Source organism: Rhynchophorus ferrugineus, unplaced genomic scaffold (assembly GCF_030347505.1).
Source record: "Rhynchophorus ferrugineus isolate W39M unplaced genomic scaffold, kcgeb_rfMv2 rfM14, whole genome shotgun sequence".
Classification (NCBI taxonomy): domain Eukaryota; kingdom Metazoa; phylum Arthropoda; class Insecta; order Coleoptera; family Curculionidae; genus Rhynchophorus; species Rhynchophorus ferrugineus.
In genome coordinates, this window is record NW_027472593.1 from 1351202 (window position 1) to 1367109 (window position 15908).

The window sequence follows — 15908 nt, forward strand, 5'->3', positions numbered from 1 at the left end:
TTTTACATATGTATGTACATAGTATGTACAACACTGAACGTCTCTTTTTTACTAAATAGTGTTTATCTGTTCCCCACGGCCCTAGATATGATTTCAGAAGAAATCCGGTCTTACCCAGCTTGGTTACCGACGTGGCTGATCGCAGTCACAGATTTTCTTTTTCGTATTATAAACAATCAAAAACATAAATTTACCCAGCCGGATTCGAAACCGCTACTATCGCAACAGTAAGAGGGCCTTCCTGTCGCTCTTGACCACTGTGCCAACCAAGCCGGCCCTTTAGATTTTGTTTATAGCGTGAAGAATTCACAATCAAGATATACATAGCTCGATATCTCTGAAGACAAAAATCTTCTCACATTGAAGTTTTTGTAGGACAATTAAATACTGAGGTTAAATGATTAAATTTTTGGAAGTTGCAATTCAACCCAAAGAAAACCCAGGCCGTTATAATCCACAGAGAATTCTGTATCCTCCCACGTGTAGAAAAAGCAAATTGTCTCTAATAATTATGGTTCTGCTCTATAAGACATACTCCTTAATTTAGACGGGTTAAAGTAGTCTAAGTACATCGGCCATGAAGAGATGAACAAATTTAGAAATAGCGAAGAAAAAAATTTGAGCGTCTCATATACAGAATTACTCAAATACATTAGTGCAAAGGTTCAAAAGGAATTTTTCACTCATCCCTTTTCAAAAATTCACCTCAGTATAATCGCAATATTCCTATACCAAATCCTTATCAACACCAAACACGCGTTCCACATCAACAAGGACTTTAATCAGCTGACCAAACAGGATTCCAAGAAAAGCAGAGTTCATTAAGTATATTAAAGGTTCCTATGGTCTTGAAACGGGAACGAAAAATGGAAAATGCACTAATGTTTGTTTATAATATCTAAGTTAATTATTCTATGTTAGTTATCCGTACAAATTCGTTCAGTTTGCTTTTTAAAGACTAACCATATCATATGAGAAGCCGTAGAGATTAGTTATTAGAGTCTTCAGATCACACGTGGTGGTCGCGGGTTCGATTCCCGGTGGAAACAACGACTTTTCGTGGGTGTTCTAGTTTGGTTAATGCCTTTGCCAAATCAGTTAGGTTAGGTAGCGGACCTCGGTGCCTGAAGCATTTCTTATTTTCAATCATTGTTCCTTTATTCATATTTTTCCTCAAACAGACTGCAACTTTACTTGACATGCCCATTGTAATACTTAATATAATCACTGCACAATTTGTTGAGCAAATATCTAACACCAAAAAGAGAAAAATATAATATTTTTAACAAGAAAATTTATCCGACTTCAAAAAATAAATAAGGAACACAGATAAGGTTTTTGTTTATTTTTATTTAGTTATTACAAGGATTATTATATACATATTTCAAATATTCTTTTTGCAATGGTTAAGTACAAATGGATGACTTTACAATGATGACAGAACAGAACGAAGGCTGGTGCTTTTATTAACTTAAATTAACTTGTCATATATTCCCAGAATTTTTCAATGATGCTGCATACAGTGCATCAAAATAGGTCGTTGTGGTAAATGAATCAAGTGAAATTTTCCATAGTCACTAAGAGATGGACCGTAAGAAAATATAGATCGGCATTGTTGACCAATTACATAGAGGGCACCTAATGACTCATTCGCTAATCGAGGCGGACAACGGGTCGGAACGATGGGAATGCTGAGATGTACATTTTTCGGATACAACGGACGACGCCTTGACCGGAATTCATATAGGTTCTTAGAGTCTCTCGAAGAGTATCTTGCTGACGTAGTTGATATACGATTGTTATTGTAATCACCGTTGCAACCCCTAGTATATTATCAAGATTGAGACCATTATAATGTTTGTTGAATATTTGTATTTTATTTATCAAGAAATAAAAGTATTTCTTACAGGACATTGACACCGTATCAGAGAGTTGTTGCATTATAGGCAAGTTAACTCGGAGATTATTTATAGCAAACCCAAGAATAAGGTCAATTACATTCGTTCCCTGTACTATTATATATAGCTTGACATTCAAATAGTAACAATGTACCGGAATTTGATAGATTCACTTGTCTTAACAATTATAATGTTATCACTTACAATGTGTAGTTTAGATCTTTGACAAACAAATTTTGACATCATAGTTGACGGCACAGCTTGTGCACTAGAAGCATCAAATGAGGAGGTTTATCACGCCATACAGCATTTTTTCGCTAATTCAGTTATTTCTAGCTTCTGTTCTGATTAGACGATAAGCAAATTTCCTACACAGTCTGATTTTACCAATTTAACGGGGATGGTCCATTGGCTATTTTATCACTGTCACCACTTATGTTAATAGAATAATTCTTATTTAACTCACTATTACAACCTCAGCACAAATGTTATAGTATTTGAAATGTTCGTTATATTCTAAACACACACACTTGACAGGATAAATAGAAGGCCTTTATTCGACCACAATACTAGTTTATTGGTCCGAAAGGTAACAATGTACCAGAATTTGTTTGAAAATTTAAAAATATTATTTTAATTTTTTAAATTTGAACCTGTTCTGGAAACTACCGGATAGAAACACAGACTTACCTAATATTACCAAATTAAAACGGTCGGAGGCGTTGCCAATTATGCTCTCCTAACTATTACGTTAAATACGAGTAGGGCAGGAAATTTCGTAGGTGGGTGTTTTGGTAACATTTTGCGAATATATGGAAATTTATGGAAATTTTGGCGAAATGTTTCGCCACGTCTAACATGAAACTGCTAAGAGCCGCGACGGAATCTGATTCGTTCTTTTCGTTCTATGGTTTTTTTATTTTGCACCCCATTTTTAATGTGCCCTATGTAGAGAACAGTGTGGTCAGCTTTTTATAACGTTTATAGATTAAATTATTATTTTAATTTATTACTGGGTAGAAGTCCGTAGTTGAAATGTATTCCCGTTCTAGGAAGTGTTGTGTGCCCGGATGCACAGATAGTGAGGAAATGCATCATCGTTTTCCGTTAAAAAAGCGATCCTTAAGAAGTGAGTAGAAAACTTTAAAAATCCTAAACTGGTTGGTTAAACATGAAGCAAATTTATTATCGTTACCACGTGAGATATTTGTGTGATACATTTAAACCTTCCTTTAAGTACTTATGAACAATTTAGGGATGGTGAAAATAATATCACGAGCCCAGAACATGTACAAATGGAAGTGGATCAAAATCAAAATTATATCGAAGGCGAATTGAAGGAGTCAGTCACATCTCTGTTCATAATTGTTAATTTCAAAACTGTCTTACTTGGTAGTACCTATTTCCATCATTCCAGGCCCGCAACCAGGGTGTTCGAAGCAAGTATCATCGACACTTGAACAAACTCCAGAAGGTAATGGTAAAGTTTGTATTCATTCAACTAGTATCCCCCTTTCTGCTCATTTTTACTGTTAATTACTTGACTATAAGTTCAGTCCAGCTGTTCCTATAACAGCCAACAAAGTTTTACGTTGTACCGTAGTGTATATCTCAGGTTAATTAGTATAACTTTTTAAAAGATATGAAATGTGATTTTTGTTTACATACAATTATGAATAAATCAGTAAACCCACAAATTGAGACTGATTTTATAGAGACAAGACAATATATCGTGTCCCAAACTCTAACAAAATTGTTTTAATATACAAGTAGTCAGTAGGTCTTTGAGCTATATCTTAAATTATTCAGCGATTTTGCCATGTCGATTATGTAACAAAATTATTGTCAAATGTTTTAAAAAAGTAAATTAAAACTCCTTCAATTGTACATTCCATAATGATCTTTCGGATAAAATATTAAAAGTACTGACGGAAAGATGGAAGAGGTAATTTTATTTTGCTATGCACCAAAGTTTTTTGCTTATGGTTTATATTTATATCTTATAGATTTTTATTTTTTTATGTTTTTTATATTATATTTATATTTTTAGATAAATTTAGATAAATGTAGATAAATTGACATTATAAATTTATATTTATTGTTATATATTATATATATATATATATATATATATATATATATATATATATATATATATATATATATATATATATATATATATATTTAATTGAAATTTAATTTAACAAATTTAATTCAAAAAAAATTGTTTTTTATTTGAAATTCACGCCAAGGCTGTTACGTGCATTTCGCTTTGTGTTCTCATTGGGGAAAAGTACGCTTCTTCGAGTGCAAACGCAAATTTTTTTAACCAAATTATTACATAATTAGTCTTTTTTATAATTTTAGATAGTTTAATTTACGGTTGTATTGAAATATAGTTTATTTAGTTTATTTAGTTTTTGATTGAAATATTTAGATTATATTATTGTATACACTAATTTTTTCTATATATATTAGCTTTGTTTTATATTATAATAGTAAAATTAAGTATTTACATAAGCAAATCAAATTGCTATGGAAAGACAAAACAAGGAACAAAAGAAGCTTTTCTATTTTGAAAACTGTAAGAGGTTATATACCTGCTCTAATTTGAATGTCCATATCAAGAGACTTTCCTGCTGAATCTTACAATAATTTTATGTTTTAGAAAAAATATCTGCATTAAATCTGAAGGGTGTATTCATTTTTAAATATTTTACTTGCGAAAATAAATATAGCAGCAAACAAATATTGAAACAGCCTGGATCCAAAACAAAGCATTCTGCGATTAATGAAGATACCAAAGTAACAAAAATACTGTACACATGTAAGTTATGCGAGCATACTACAATGTAAGCGAATCTTCTAATGAATCATTTACATTCAACTCATAACTTAAACGTTGAGGGGTTATTGAAATTTAATACCTTTAAAGAAATTCAAATATGGGAAAATGATATGGAGCAAGCCCCAACCTCGTGTCAAGAGAGAAGAAGCTATATTTCTTTATATTGTGCTAGCATAATATTTCAGGGTCCAAGGAATTTCAAGGAAGAAACAAGATAAATACATATTGCCTAGCTAGTATTAAATTAGAACAAAGATGAATATGAAGTAGAATTCACCAAAACATATTTTGGACATGAAAATACCTTAAACTCTTGCAGCTCTCGAAAACAAATAGAGAATAAATTGTAACCAAATGAGCAGCTAAATTACCATTTAATGTTATAGAGGATGATGTAAGACACGATGTGGATATTACTAATGTAAGAAGATTAGATTTAGTGACTCATGAATAGTTACAAAACATAAAAGCAGCTTATGATTTTGAATCCACAGCTAATAGAGATGAAAATGACGCCATAAGTGTAGAACGATGGGCAAATGAATTGAAAGATACAAGATATATACTGTTATATAACCCACAAGGTGGATATATGGGACGTCTACCTCAATTAGAAAGAAGATGATAAATTTGCAGTTAATGTCCAATGTTACCACAATCCTAGTGAGTCCATATAACTTAGACCCTTAAGAAATAGTCCAGAGAAAATCGATGAAGTGGATGCAACACAAATAACATAACTTTATCCTATTGTCCTTTATACTTAAATAAATTATGTTTATTGTAATATTGTTGTTTTGTATTTTTCCTAATTTCATAAGTGAAACGTAGATATTTTGAGATAAATATGTATTAGTTTACCTAGTACATTTAAACATGTCAGTAATTGTAATTTCAATCATCGCCGATCGTCAATATTATTTATGAGGTCTAATTAATAAAAATCTCAAATAAGGATTTCAGTAAATCATTAATATTAGTGTATTATAAGGTGGTTGATAAAATAATACTAGATTAAGGGTATGCTTTTGGCCATAATCAATTTATTTTATCAGTACCATTTTAATACGAAATTGATCTTACAATATTTATATTACAAATAAATCAAAAGAGTTTTGAATGTCTAGTTATGCAGGTATTAGATATTTAGTATATTTTTGAAATGAATAGCTATTTTGAACTTAAATATCGCTTTGTTATAACATCAGCATCATTGATGCATATTAGAGTATTTACAAGAAAAATAAATATCAATATGCCTTAAAATTGATTAAGATAAATATATGTATATTTAGGTAGGTAGCATATTTTTATTTAAATTTGGGAATTTTGATTATTGTTATTCAGAGAAGGTTTTAGGAGAGACCTGAAGGATCTACAACGGATTTTCAAGTTTAATATTAAGATATATTAAATGCAACTTATATGTTTATGATAAATTGATTATCAATCCTTATGTATTTATAAATCCATAATTTTAGTATTATTCCTCTAGATATTACATAATAGAATAAAACCGAGTTCTAATGTTAATATTTTCTCAATATTTTGGCCAAAAATACCGACGAAGACTTGTACTATTCAAGAAAATCATGAATGGTTCCAAATATCTATGGTACATAGAATTCGATCTAGTAATGCGATATTTTAGACCGTTTCATTTAATGTCAGTTATGTTTTTTCTTAAATTTGAAGGAAAGTGTAAATGAACTAGACGGGATTGCCACTTCTTTTTAAATGTACAATTTGTCTACATTTTGACGACATGTTGTTGTAACACATCCTAGAGATGTTAGAACTTCATAACACATCATTTCCAAAGACGCCATGTTCAGAATTACTACGCTTCTCTTATTTACTATTTCTAGTGTCTTTTGTACCACCCTGATTGAGTTTAATGATAATTTGTTCATAGAGTGTTCCAGTTTTCTCTTTTTAATTTCCATTTATTATTTATTAAATCCTCCTTTATTATGTTCACGTTATAGACATTTATTATTAAAAATAAGCCCAAGATATATTATTGGAGGAGATTTTAGAATATACAGAAAAAGTGAAAGTGCCATCGGAAAAAAAGGTCAGTACTGTAAAAAATAAATGCAAAATGCCATAAAACGTTAAGAGCCGAAACTGAATATCTGGACAACAAATGCAGCGTAGGATAATTTTAAACATAAAAATAACAGTATTATTTCAACAACACGTAAAAAAATATGAGAACACTACACAAAAAATAGATAAAATGGAAACATCGACATCAGGATATCATATATTGCAGTTCTGAATGTAGAAAACACTACTAGAACCCAGAACGAACGGGCACTCTACAATGCGTGGATGAACGAAAAGTCAGAGAGTCTTGAAATTGCATTAACCAATATTCAAAAACAAATATATGCCCTCCAGCTATAACTAAATAAACAAAGCTCTGAAGGTAAGGACAAACCACCAAGCCAACAAAAGCAGTCCAATTGTTACATACGAAACAGATGAAGAAGAATTGCAGAAAGAAATAGGCTGAATAACGGGTAAAAGTAAAAAAATAAAAGCAAATAATTCACCAGGATCATCATCACAGCAAATAAAAGTAAAACCAAATAATGAACAAAATAAAGAAATTGGAATGCCCAGGTCACCCCCAAGTATCGTAAGTAATATTACCGACTTTGACTTGCTTTACGATGAGGTCCAAGTATATAATATTCAAAGCAACGGTACTAAACAATGGACAAATAAAACTCGACGCCGAATTACAATATTCACAAAAATAATAGATTGTTCAGAGTTGCTGAAACTGTAATGGCACTCTTATGACGACAAAAAAAAACAGAGGCATCAAAGCTATGGCAAGAGCGCTTCCATCATCAGCTAAAAGTGAAAAATTAATGCAGAACTAAACCAAAATGGGCTTAAATGCTTAAATGCGACAAATAGTTTTAAAATATAAAAAATCAAAATTAACAAAGGAGAACTTTTAGTCCTCAAGAAGCCATTACGTCTATTTATGTTAGCCTTTGAACATGATACGGACACAAAAAAACAGATGTGTAAAATGTTCAGGTAAACATATCACCACAGAGTGTGACCCAAAGAAACTAAGCCGAAATGTGTAAACTGCAATGAAGCGCATCCGGCAAGTTATAGGGGATGTGTAGTTGCTAAAACAATACAAGGGAGGAGAAATAGAATAGCTCAAGTTAAACCTCAAGAACCAATAAGTGAAAAGAAACAACCGAAAAAATATAATAACGTTCATGGAAGTATGAGTCAAAATAAGCAAAGAGACACAAAGGACTACTTAAACTAATAGGAAAGCTGGACAAACAAGAAAAAATGATCGAATATTTTCCCGAAGGTATTAAAAAACTAAAAAAGAAAAATATTAGGTAATGAAGACATCTAATTCCTGGAGCAAAACTTTATCATGTATAGCTAATATATAAAAATATTAAATGGACCGCCCGTAAAACTGCTGAAGTTCACAGGTGCCGACATTTAATACCCTCTTTGTTCATCGACTTGAAAAGATCTGCATCATAAGCTTTAGGTCTGTCGATTTCTCGGATATTTGTTGTTTGTAGGATGTTTCTGCACCAGTCATCATTATAATGAAATGCTATGTCTTGTTATCGCACAATTGAGTCGGAATAGGGAATTTATGGAGATTTCTTTTGGTCTAGAGTTGAACAATTAGTATTATTTGTTTTAAAATTTTTAACCGAAAACTAATTTCAGCATGGGGCTTTTTACACTGATTGAGTACAAAGGGATGACTTTACAATTATTACAGAACAGGAAGAAGGCGGGACGGTGTTTTGAACTTGCTTAAAATTATTTTCTTTCTTGATTTAAATTAACTATTCGTATATACCCACAAATTTTTATTTCTATTGCCGCTTCAGATTAAAAATACATAGCCCTATTCAATGATACTAAATACAGTGCATCAACATAGGTCGTTGTGGTAAATGAATCAAGTGAAATTTTCCATAATCACTAAGAGATATACCGTTAGAAAATATAGACCGGCATTGTTGACCAATTACATAGAGGGCACCTAATGACTCATTCGCTAATCGAGGCGGACGTGGTAACGGGTCCGAACAATGGAAATGCTGAGATGTATACTTTTAGGATACAAAGGGCGACGCCTTGACCGGAAATCATATAGTTTCTTAGAGTCTCTCGAAGAGTATCTTGCTGACGTAGTTGAGATACGATTGGTTTTGTAATCACCGTTGCAACCCCTAGTATATTATCAAGATAGTGACCATTATAATGTTTGTTGAATATTTGTATTTTATTTATCAAGAGATAAAAGTATTTCTTACAGGACATTGACACCATATCAGAGAGTGGTTGCATTATAGGCAAGTTAACTGGGAGATTATTTATAGCTAAACCAAGAATAAGGTCTATTACATTCTTCCCTCTACTATTATATATAGCTTGACATTCAAATAGTAACAATGTACCGGAATTTGATAGATTAACTTGCTTAACAATTATATGTTATCATTTACCCCTAATTTGTAGTTTAGATTTTCGACAAACAAATGTTGACATCATGATTGACGGCACAGCTTGTGCACTAGAAGCATCAGATGAGGAAGTTTACCACGCCATACAACATTTTTACGCTAATTCAATTATTTCTAGCTTCTGTTCTGATTAGACGACAAGTAAAGTTCCTACACAGTCTGATTTTACATTTTTGACGGGTATGGTCCATAGGCTATTTTATCACTGTCACCACTTATGTTAATAGAGTAATTCTTATTTAACCCACTATTACAACCTCGGCACAAATGTTATAGTCTTTGAAATATTCGTTATATTTTAACCACACACACTTGACAGGATAAGAATCTCACTTCTGATGTCAGTAATTAATTAAGATAAAAAGTTTATTGGGCCAACAGGTAAGACAGGGCAATGTGTTTCGATCAACCAACTAACGGATACAGTTCTGGAAATTACCGGATAGAAACACAGACGTACCTAATATTACCAAATTAAAACGGTCAGAGGCGTTGCCAATTATGCTCTCCAAACTATTATGTTAAATACGGGTAGGGCAGGAAGTTTCCGTCCAACATGTAGAAGTCGCTACCTTTAACACATTCCTTGTTTTATTCGCTATGCTAAGAACCGTGACGGAATCTGATTCGTTCATTTCGTTCTATGGTTTGTTTATTTTGCACACCATTTTCAATGTGCCTTATGTAGAGGACAGTGTGGTCAGCTTTTTATAACGTTTATGGATTAAATTATTATTTTAGTTTATTACTAGGTGCAAGTCCGTAGTTGAAATACATTCCCGTTCTAGGAAGTGCTGGGTGCTCGGATGCACAGATAGTGAGGAAATGCTTCATCGTTTTCCGTTAAAAAAGCGATCCTTAAGAAGTGAGTAGAAAACTTTAAAAATCCTAAACTGGTTGATTAAACATGAAGCAGATTTATTGTAGTTACTACGTGAGACATTTTTTGATACATTTAAACCTTCCTTTAAGTACTTATGAACAATTTAGTGATGATTAAAATAATACCACGAGCCCAGAACATGTACAAATGGAAGTGGATCAAAATCAAAATTATGTAGAAGGTAAATTGAAGGAGTCAGTCACATTTCTGTTCATAATTGGTACCATTAATTTCAAAAGTGTCTTACTACATTTGTAGTGCCTATTTCCGTCATTCCAGGCCCACAACCAGGCTGTTCGAAGCAAGTATCATCGATACTTGAATAAACTCCAGAAGGTAAAGGTATTTGTCCAGAAGGTAAGTTTGTAAGTAAGTAAGTAAGTAAGTAAGTAAGTAAGTAAGTTCCGCTCATGTTTACTATTAATTACTTGACTATAACTTCAGTCCAGATGTTCCTATAAGAGCAATCAAAGTTTTACGTTGTATCGTAGTGTATATCTCAAGTTATTTAGTAAAACTTTTAAAAAAAGAAATGAAGTGTGCTTTTTGTTTACATACAATTATGAGTAAATCAGTAGACCCACAAATTGAGACTGATTTTATAGAGACAAGGCAATATCTCGTGGCCCAAACTCTAACAAAATTGTTTTAATATACTCTCAGTAGGTCGTTTGGCTATATCTTAAATTATTCGGCGATTTTACTATGTCGATAATATAACAAAATGTTTATAGATATGTTTATAGATATGTCATACAGTTTGACATATTATACCATAATATGTTAATCATTATCAATTTATCAACTAATAATTATGAGGCTTAAACGAATGTGGTGATTGTTTGATCGATTTGAATTAGGACTTCAGAAATAAACGTTTATTATAGACGTAGATCTTGAAGCCTTCTATTACGAATTTACTACTTAAGTTCTCTGCAGCAATATTAACACCCATGGTACATTAGAAATGATGTTATCCACAAAGATCTACGGATATCAAGGGTCAACGAAGATATTAAAAGATTTACGAAAAGACGTCCACATTGGACATTAACATACTTGGATTGTCAGGATCCGGAGGTTGAAGAGACAAAATACCATCTGAACTAACATAGTTATTCGTTAAAACTGCGCCATGCTTTAAAACTATGTGGAATGCACTACTGGAAGTACGTCCATCAAATGTCAATTCAGTTTAGGTCTTTTATTTGGGCTATAAAAACAATATAAAGGAAAAATGTCTAGATACTTATAGTTAGGAACCAGTTGTAATATGCGTGCCATGTGATTTTAATTATTGAATCACTCAAACTAAAGAACAACAATTAAAGCTATTAATAACAGGAAGACAGATAGCTAATGATATACCAATTAAAAATATAATTGTAAACATTTTATCTATACTGAATGTAAAATTAATAAACTCATCATTAATACTAAGGGGAGATAATAGATACGTTATCACGGTATCAAGACTGTATTATACTTCATATATTTCCGGAATATATATTTTTCCTGTAAATTCAAAACATACATGATAGCTGTTAATCCGATAAAAATAATAGAACGGTTAAAGCAGACTTATAATAAAAATATATTATATATAACCAAATAAAACTATGTTATTATTTATTATATATTTGGGACGTTGTTGTGCTTTTATAAAATTCTAAAGTTTGAATTGGCCATTCTACGACTTCCATCATTCTATTTCCAAAAAATTGCTATGGACGGAAGTCTGTTCTCGATTCTGTTTGTGTTCGGTCAAAAATTGAAATAGGTGTGTTTCGTCTAATTCAATATTTGTGCGTGAAGGTCATCGGAATTTACCGACCACCGAAACAAGTACAACATATATAATTCACTCATGTATAAATCTCAAATGATAGATCCAATAATTCAAGTTATATAACATCCTATTTTTATCCGTAATTAAATATTTAAAATAAACAGCTACTACGAATAGAAATCTCAATTCTGAAGTTAACAAAAGCTAATTAAATAAAAAAGCAATTAATTTATTTAAACTGTATATTTCCAGTGCATATCTTATCTAATTTGAACTAATTTAATATAGATTTTTAACATAACATACAGACAAAAATATCCAAAGAAATATGTCACCAATAATTCATCTAATTTAAGAACAGACTTATATAACGTTGAAAATAATGTGTTTGAGTTTAGCATTGAAAGAAATAACCAGTTTTGAACAGAATCTCTGAAAATCTACGTTAAAACCCTTATATCCTATCACTTATCCGTTGTATTCCATGGACATATTCGTTGGACATGATTCATTCAAGTTAGGACTTATTTTGTTGTTCTAGTTGCTGAAATGAATAACTTATCCGAGCAACAACTCATATATTAATTAAATTACCAAAATTGGCTTAATTCATGTATATCAAATCAAAAAGTTCTTTCGTTTTTTGACAATAAAGGCATATAATTGAACTTCTAATAATTAATTATTATTCCGAGTTAATAGTTAATAATAATAATAAGAATAAAGACTGCTAAAGACGTTGCTTTACACAAAATATAAAAATAAATATGTTAAAGTGTTGTAATTTTAAGTATTTTTACCACTACGAAAAAAACCAAAATTTACAAAACCTGCTATCAATAATTGGTTTGTTATTAAAATAGTTTTAATCATCATTTACATCACTACATAGTATAAAACAAAGTCGCCTTTTCTGTCCCTATGTCCCTATGTGCGCTTATATCTTTAAAACTACGCAACGGATTTTGATGCGGTTTTTTTCAATAGATAGAGTGATTCAAGAGGAAGGTTTATATGTATAATACATGCATAATATACTAAGGCGACATTGCTAATATTAGAGGTTTCTAACGTGATGTCGTAAATTAACCTATTTTTTTAGGCTTATTTAGCAATTAGCAAAAACGCTGCCTAACCCTACGAGTTAGATCAAATTAATGTAATACAGTATTGTACACCATAAAAAGGTCTACAAAAAAGTCCGCGATGGTATATGTTTATCTTTTAGGGATAACCCACATTAACCATTTTTATTGTTTACTTTTTACGTGAGAAAATGGCTTATTTACGAAGCTATTTTAAGCAATACGGCATTAATCCTTATCGAATTAAGTACCTTAAATACAGTGTGCAATTAATATAGATCAATATGGTTCCTTACAGCATGTAAATTAAACAAATATTTTCGGAGATATTACAAATTTAAAATTTGCGTTTAAAAATGTGTAATGTAATAAAAATTGTATGAATTTAGATATTCCAAAGATAGCAGGAAATCTTCATAGTAAGTATAGGGGAAGAGGAATTGTTTTACTCCAAATTTAATGCGTGCAGGCCAAGGGCAGTAATGAATGAATCAAAAATACTGGATCGATTTTAATCATGTTTTCATTGAGTGACATAGGCATATATATTTTATGTCCGTGCAAAGTCGGAGCGGGCCGCTTTGTTTTTATATACAACGTTCATATTTTTTCTGTAGTGTATTTAATTTAGTATCAGCATTGTACCCGTGCGAAGCCGGGGCGGGTCGCTAGTAAAATGATAAAAAAAGAAGTAATAAAGCTAATTTTTTGTATTACAAGCATCTTTAAAATAATTAACTAAATATTAATAATAAAAACTCATGTAATAATATTCTGTTCTATATGAATGTCTGTGCTGGACGTTAAAAAAATGTTATTTATGCGTTACGGGTAAATCATATTAAATATATAATACAAATAAAATAAACATAATAATTATCAGTGCTTACGCCGAATAAACCATTTTGTATCACAATTGTTACGTTGAGTATCCATAACACACTCATATATATTTGAAACACCTCCTATATTATAGATTCTCTTAATAATATATCACAATTACAAAGAACTGAAACAATTTAACTTTTCATAGCGACGATTAACTTTATTTTGTCAAAATTAATATGACGTTTGATGCTGAAATGTTTCCAGGGCACACTGACTTATTAATTTCAACATCGACGAACTTCAACAAGCAGTGAAAATCGACCATAAAAGCAAGATAATACTGAAATGATATCGGAATATTTTACATAATCATATTATCGATTAATTTTATCTAATATAGTAATAGAGCTTAATATTTGTAGACTAGATATTCACGAATTAAATTATTTTCAGTTTTCTATTTATGCATATTCAACAATTGAACTGTCAAATAAATGTATAGTAATATAATAATAGAAGTAATTTAAACACATAATATAAATTTAAACAAATGTAATGATAAATATTATAAGTATATTGATTAAATATTATAATTTATGTATTGAAATTAATTAAATTTACTTTCACTGCCGAGGATTTTCATAATATCGACATCGAACAAGAAATGTCATGGAAAATATTTACATTATATTTTCAATTACTTTTATATAAATATAAACCTGAATTGCACATCACTAAAATTCACAGATTCATACTTAATATAAGACATAGCACAAACTATTTCCGAAACGGGCAAGCAACAATTTTTATTTTTCGAAAAACTATTAAAGGGAAACATATTCCTTGGAGTGGTAAGAAATAAATGTGTTTATGATATCGAAATAATTAAGCAACTTGGCAACAAATTTACCAAAATTAAACTTATTGATATTAAAAATATGTTAAATATTAAAAAATATAATAATGAAAACAATCAACTTTTATATTACTTTAATTAAATGTAAATAGTGTTAGTTACAACAAAGGTATATTTATTCAAATATCAATAATTAGGCATCATTTTATTTAATACTTTATAAGTTATTTGATTCATCCTACATTGATTTTTTTAGTTTCTATAATGGAATATTAACATGCAGCTAAAAATAATAAGAAAACACTTAATCATAAATATATTTAGTAATAATAATTGTTTTAAAACTGTTTTTATTAATAATAATAAATTTATGTTTTCAATATTATGTAAAAAATATTTTCAATAAATTACAATTTATTTGAGTCGCAATATAATTCAATATTATGTATGTAGTATATAAATAAATGAAATAAAAACCGATATATTATTAAGTTAAATATATGTTAATACTGAAAATAGATAACTTTTATACTAAATTAATTAAAATACCTGAAACTATATAAATTTAAATAAAAAATCAGTGTTAAGATTGAATTAAGGAACTATGTAAATCCTGTTTAGAAATCTTATTAAAAAGATTATTAATGTAAAAAATAACATTGTTTTCAGATTTTATAATCATCTAAACGAACTGATATATAATGGCGATAATATAATGTGTCATAAAAATAATACAAACCTTATATTACGAACAAAAAGCATAAAATCCTATTGCATGAGTGTACATATAAAATAAATCTTATTAAAAAAGTAAAAAATAACTGGCACTAAACCGGCATTAAAGTCGCAAAACAATATCGAAATAACCTAAATCATTCGTTTCGGCGCGAACGAGCGTCGACGGTCATCGACGTCTCCGCGACGCCGGTGTGGCAACAACTGACTCACAGCGTACAAGCGGTATAAGGCACACGGCTACGCGGCCCCACCCGTCAAGACGGTTCCTGGAGTAGGCGCCCGCACCCGTCTCTACCGGGTACGACCGCTCACTAGCATTGTAACTAATCTTCGATAGGATTTATCAAAATTAGCGAATACGATATATTATAACCAATCTTTATATATAATAGTGGTCGAAATTCCAGCATACTTTGTTAAATTAGTTATGTTATTACGATAG

The 15908-nt window shown here is 30.5% G+C and overlaps 1 pseudogene across 1 annotated transcript in view; it reads right to left on the reverse strand.

Moving 5' to 3' along the window:
- The window catches only part of LOC143205655 (eukaryotic translation elongation factor 2-like), a 55444-nt pseudogene extending 39747 nt beyond the window's left edge, over positions 1–15697 (reverse strand). Inside the window, exon 1 of the transcript XR_013007840.1 lies at positions 15468–15697. The product of XR_013007840.1 is annotated as a eukaryotic translation elongation factor 2-like (transcript). The remainder of the gene's footprint in view (positions 1–15467) is intronic.
- Between the last annotated feature and the right edge of the window lie 211 nt (positions 15698–15908).